The sequence below is a fragment of the Nicotiana tabacum genome, chromosome 23, assembly GCF_000715075.1.
Source record: "Nicotiana tabacum cultivar K326 chromosome 23, ASM71507v2, whole genome shotgun sequence".
Lineage (NCBI taxonomy): Eukaryota > Viridiplantae > Streptophyta > Magnoliopsida > Solanales > Solanaceae > Nicotiana > Nicotiana tabacum.
In genome coordinates, this window is record NC_134102.1 from 111,657,600 (window position 1) to 111,664,535 (window position 6,936).

Below are 6,936 nucleotides of genomic sequence, written 5' to 3' on the forward strand. Positions count from 1 at the left end.
ACAGTTGCAGAGCCAAAACCAGGCACCAAGTAGGGCTGAGCCCGGTCCAACCCAAGAAGTTACCCACAGAACAAGGCCAGCTGTGGTAAGGTCAAATGAATAAGAATCGGGGACTAACCCCGAAATTATAAAAATACTCGAGGAACTGACAAAGCGAACAGAGTCAGGGAAAAAGAAGATCGAAGCAAATGACAAGAAAATGGAAACTTATAACTCCAAGGTTGATCAGATTCCGGAGGCACCACCAATATTGAAGGGTTTGGATTCTAAAAGGTTCGTACAAAAGCCCTTCCTCGTGAGCGCGACTCCCAAACCGATCCCCAAGAAGTTCCGCATGCCCGAGATTCCTAAGTATAATGGAACGACTGACCCCAACGAGCATGTCACCTCTTACACGTGTGCCATTAAAAGGAATGATCTAGAAGACGACGAGATCGAATCCGTGTTACTAAAGAAATTCGGGGAAACCCTATCAAAGGGAGCAATGATATGGTATCATAATTTACCACCTAATTCTATCGATATTTTTGCCATGCTTGCAAATTCTTTTGTAAAAGCACACGCTGGGGCCATAAAGGTCGAGACTAGGAAGTCGGACCTTTTCAAGGTAAAGCAGAAAGATAACGAGATGCTCAAAGAGTTTGTATCTCGTTTCCAAATAGAACGAATGGATCTACCACCGGTCACCGATGATTGGGTCGTTCAAGCTTTCACCCAAGGACTAAATGAACGAAGGTCAGTGGCTTCACAACAGTTGAAGCAGAACTTGATTGAGTACCTGACTGTTACCTGGGCCAATATACATAATCGATATCAATCAAAGATTAGAGTCGAAGACGACCAGCTGGGGGCTCCTTTCGGATCCGTTACCAAAAGGGACGTCGATCTAGAACCAAGGTTGAGCAGGGATCGATACCGGCCGTATAATAGAGATCATACGGGTAACGGACCTGGGCATAACTCCGTACGAGGTGAAAGGAGAAGTGATCGAGGCCAGGGCTCTCGAGGGCTCATGAGCAAGAATGGTTTCGACAGGCATACCAGACCTAAGGAAGCACCGCGATTGTCGGGGTATAACTTCAATATTGATGCATCCGCCATCGTATAGGCTATCGGACGCATCAAAGATATTAAATGGCCTCGACTTCTGAAAATCGATCCAGCCCAGAGAAATCCCAATCAAGTATGCAAGTATCATGGCACTCATGGCCATAGAATGGAAGATTGCAGGCAATTGAGAGAAGAAGTAGCCCGGTTATTCAATGAAAGGAACCTTCGGGAGTTTTTAAGTTATCGGGCCAAGAATCACTTCAAAAATAGAGAGTTCAATAGACAAAACGAGCAAGAAGAACCGCAACACATTATTCACATGATTGTCGGAGGGGTAGATGTTCCCTAAGGGCCAGTGTTAAAACGCACTAAGGTGTCAATCATAAGGGAGAAGCGATCTCGGGCTCAGGAATACGTACCGAAAGGAACCTTGTCCTTCAACGACAAAGACGCAGAAGAAATCATATAACCACATAACGTTGCACTAGTAATATCTGTACTCATGAATATGACTCAAGTTAAACGTGTTTTAATTGATTCAGGTAGTTCGGCCAATATCATTCGATCGAGGATTGTAAAACAACTCGGTCTGCAAGACCAAGTCGTGCCCGCGACCCGAGTGCTAAACGGATTCAACATGGCATGTGAAACCACTAAGGGAGAAATAACTTTGCTAGTAAACGTGGTCGGGACTATCCAAGAGACTAAGTTCCATGTGATCGAGCGCGACATGAGGTATAATGCCCTGTTCAGGAGACCATGGATCCACAACATAAGAGCAGTGCCCTCGACTCTTCACCAGGTCCTGAAAGTCCCAACACCAGATGGAATCAAAATAGTCTACGGGGAGCAACCCGCTGCAAAAGAAATGTTTGTCGTTGACGAAGTAATTCCGATATCAACACTCTCTTCGATAGATGGGTCAAATTCGAAGGGAAAATAAGAGTCCAAATAGCAATCACAAACGCCGGCCTCGACCCAACTAGAGAAGCAGGGAACTGACGAAGATGATGATTATGGGGTCCCTCGATCCTTCATAGTCCTCGATAATTCTGACGCTACTAAATCAACGGTCGAAGAGCTGGAACAAATCATACTAATCGAACATTTGCCCGAACGAAAGGTATACCTGGGCACGGGGTTAAATCCCGAGCTCAGAAAAAAGCTTATTCAATTGCTAATAGATAACATGGATTGTTTCGCTTTGTCCCATCTTTACATGACAGGGATCCCACCGGAAATCACCACCCATAAACTAAGCTTGGACCCGAAGTTCCATCCGGTGAAGCAAAAAAAAAGACCCCAGTCCGAGTTCAAACATGCTTTCATCAAAAAACGAGGTAACCAAGCTTCTTAAAATAGGGTCCATCCATGAAGTAAAATACCCCGAATGGTTAGCAAACGTAGTAGTAGTCCCCAAAAAAGAAAACAAACTTAGAATGTGTTTAGATTACAAGGATCTAAATAAAGCATGCCCCAAGGATTATTTTCCTTTGCCTAGTATCGATCGCATGATTGATGCCACGGCCGTCCACGAGATCCTCAGTTTTATCTATGCCTATTCCGGGTACAACCAAATATATATGAACTCGGATGATCAGGAAAAGACCTCGTTCATCACTAAATATGGTACCTACTGCTACAATGTAATGCCATTTGGATTAAAAAATGTTGGTGCCACTTTCAACGCCTAGTAAATCGGATGTTCGAAGAATAAATAGGGAAATCTGTGGAAGTTTACATTGATGACATGCTAGTTAAGTCCCTGCGAGCAAAGGACCATTTAAAGCACTTGTAGAAAACTCTCAGTATATTGAAGAAATATAACATGAAGCTGAACCCAGAAAAAATCGCATTCGGGGTCGGGTCAGGAAAATTTCTCGGGTTCATGGTATCCAACCGAGGAATCGAGATTAATCCAGACAAGATCGAAGCTATCGATGGCATCACGGTGGTAGACAACGTAAAGGACATGCAGAGGTTAATCGGGCGCATGGCCGCCCTGGGGCGATTCATCTCGAGGTCCTCCGATAAAGGCCACCGTTTTTTCTCATTGCTAAAGAAGAAAAATAATTTCACATGGATCTCGGAATGCCAGTAGGCCTTGGAAGAGCTTAAACAGTAATTATCGAGCCTGCCACTGCTTCACACACCAAGGGTAGACGAATAACTTTACTTATATTTGGCAGTATCGGAGGTAGCGGTAAATGGAGTCATAGTCCGAGAAGATCGAGGTACACAATTTCCCATTTATTATGTCAGTCGGACCTTAGGTGAGGCCGAAACTAGATATCCCCACCTAGAAAAATTGGCGCTCGCTTTGATAAGCGCCTCTAGGAAACTAAAACCATACTTTCAATGTCACCCCATATGTGTTGTAACAACTTATCCACTTCGAAATATTTTGCATAAACCCGAGCTTTCGGGATGGTTGGCCAAATGGGCCATAGAAATCAGCGGATATGATATCGAATATCGACCCCGAACAACAATTAAGTCTCAAATTTTGGCAGACTTCATAGCTGACTTCACGCCGGCCCTAATACTCGAGATTGAAAGAGAACTGTTGATAAATTCGGGTACGTCCCCGGGAATCTGGACCCTCTTTACAGATGGTGCCTCGAACGCAAAAGGGTCCAGGCCTGACATCGTACTAAAACCACCCATAGGCAACGTGGTTAGGCAATCTATTAGAACTGTGAAATTAACTAACAATGAGGCCGAATATGAGGCCATAATAGCAGGTCTCGAACTAGCCAAAGGTTTGGGAGTGGAGGTGATCGAAGTCAAATGCGACTCCCTCATCGTGGTGAATCAGGTTAACGGAACCTTCGAAGTAAAGGAAGAACGAATGCAAAGATACCTAGATAAGTTACAAGTAACTTTGCACCGATTTAAGGAGTGGACTTTGCAACATGTGCCTCGAGATCAGAATAGTGAGGTTGACACCCTCGTAAACTTAGGGTCATCGATCGAGGACAACGAGCTCGATTCGGGGATCATCGTGCAACTCATGAGGTCAGTAGTCGAAGAAGGCCACGACGAGATAAATTCCACAAGCTTGACTTGGGATTGGAGAAATAAATACATAGGGTATTTGAAAACCAGAAAGCTTCCACAAGCACGATTCATCTTGTCCGAAGATGGAACCTTGTTCAGAAGAATGTTCGATGGTCCATTAGCGATATGTCTGGGACCGGGAGACACCGAGTACGTTCTGAGGGAAGTTCATGAGGGCACTTGCGGAAATCATTCTAGTGCCAAATCATTGGTTCAAAAGGTAATCAGAGCCGACTATTATTGGATCGATATGGGAAAAGATGGGAAAGAATTTATTCGAAAATGTGACAAATGCCAAAGGCATGATCCAATGATTCACCAACCCGGGGAACCACTCCATTCGGTCTTGTCACCATGGCTATTTACAAAGTGGTGAATGGACATCGTTGGCCCTCTTCTACGGGCACTAGGTAAAGCCCAATTTAATTTATTTTTGACTAACTATTTTTCTAAATGGGTTCAAGCACATGATTTTGAGAAAGTTATGGAGAAGGAAGTCATCGACTTCATTTGGGATCACATCATATGTCAATTCGAGATTCCATCCGAAATTGTGTGTGATAACGGAAAACAATTCATCGGCAGCAAAGTAACCAAATTTTTCGAAGATCACAAGATCAAAAGAATCCTATCAACACCTTAAATCCCCGCGGGAACGGGCAAGCCGAATCGACTAACAAAACCATCATCCGAAATCTTAAGAAGAGGCTAACCGACGCCAAAGGAAAGTGGAAGGAAATTCTACCCGAAGTTCTTTGGGCATACCGCATAACCTCAAAGTCCAGTACCGGGGCTATCCCATTTTTATTAGTTTATGGCGTCGAAGCTCTAATACCAGTTAAAGTCGGAGAGCCAAGTATCCGATCTCGATATGCAACAAAGGAATCAAATGATGAGGCCATGAATACGAGCCTAGAACTATTGGATGAAAGGCGTGAAACATCCCTTATCCATCTAGCCACCCAAAAGCAACGGATCGAGAGATACTACAATCGAAGAGCCAACCTTCGATATTTTAACATCGGGGACTTAGTGCTAAGAAAAGTCACCCTCAACACCCGAAATCCCAATGAAGGGATATTGAGTCCGAATTGGGAAGGACCATACAAAATTTTCTAGGTCACCGGGAAAGGGTCCTACAAGCTCGAAACGATGAATGGGGAACAACTACCTAGCACTTGGAACATATCTCACCTAAAACGGTACTACTACTGAGGTACGCCCTTTTTCCATTCCTTTTCTATTTTCAGATTAACGCTTGCAGGTGGTCGACAAGATACGACGATGGATTTTTTAGCAAACGACACAAAGTCTTTAGGCCTGAAAGAACGTGTTACACTCTTTTTCCCTCAGGCCGATTTTGTCCCAAATAGGTTTTTTCGGCGGGGTTTTTAACGAGGCAATGATTAATCGTGATAACTTAGAATCAAGCCTGATTACGAATCGGCAACGGAGATCCATTCGACATTATCCGAGGTTCCTTTGCAATCAACCTTGAATACTGGGGGACTACTCTCGGATATGCGTTATCTTCGAATATCAACTCTAGAAAGAAAACTACTTCATAAAGAGAGGATCTCGATAGATATGATATATTGTAAGGGTCAAACGGTCAAATCGAATCGTACCTATATAGATTGCTCGAAATATGTTTCAATCGAGAATAAAGAGAAGTATGTTCCTTACACACTTCTTATGTTTTAAAAATTTTCTTCTTTATCTTCTCTCTTTACTAAGAGCTTTGTACTTCCGAATATAAACAAGCCCAAGGGCAATACTTAACCGGAATATGAACGATATCTCCCTTACTTGGGGACTGCCATCCGACTCAAACAGCCCAAGTCATCGGGCCTCGGGAGCAAAAGACCTAATAGGCAATGCCCCGATTTCTAAAAGTCACGGCCACCCCACTCGGAAACTATTATCTCGGGCAAGCCCGGATAAAACGGGAAAACAAGCCCAATGGGTAGCTCCCGAACTAAAAGGCTACGGCCAATTTGATACGGCTCGGAGACGTCCGGAATCCGTAACAAAAACAGGCCTTCGAAAAATAAAAACTTCTTTCACAAACAGTTCTAAAGGCTACCCTCGGCAAAATCTCAAACTTAAGATGTTTTCCGGGAAAAACTTTGATAACATCGAACTCCAATAACGCCTTAAACCAGAAAGGAAATAAAGGCAACGTTTGTTCGAACCCTTGAACACAACCTTATTGTTTCAACCTTTGTAAATACAAATAAAGCAAAGGAAAAATAGGAGAGCCAAAAGGGAAAGAAAAGCCTTATATTTATACACAATAGTTTTTTACAACGGCCAAATCGGCCTAAATTTACAAGGGCAAAAAAATGGCAAAAAAAAAATGCAAAAGAAAAAAGAAAATGTCCTAAGAGGCTTGGTCTTCATCGGAGGTCGCACTTCCATCCTCGGGATCTTCTCCGTCTTTAGATTCACTTGAACTCTTGGAGTCTTCCTCAGGGAAGGCCAGCTTTCGGGCCCTGGCTTTCTCTACTCTAGCCTTTTCGATCTCAGCCATGATATCGAAGCCCTGGTCCTGAACCCCTTCGAGGGCTCCCCTTCGAGCCTGCCATTTCTCATGTTCAACCATGCCCTTGGCCTTGGCCTGGTTGACTTCAACATCAACCCTAAACTGGGCCACTTTAGCATCAGCTCTTTTGTTGGCCATGGCTACCTCGGATTTGTCTACGGCCACCTCAGATCTGTCCACTTCGAGTTCATCGGCCAAGCTTGCCTTATTAGAAACGGCCAAATCAAACCGATACTGAAGCTCCTTGATCTTCTCAACCTGCACCGAGGCCTTCTCTTTTG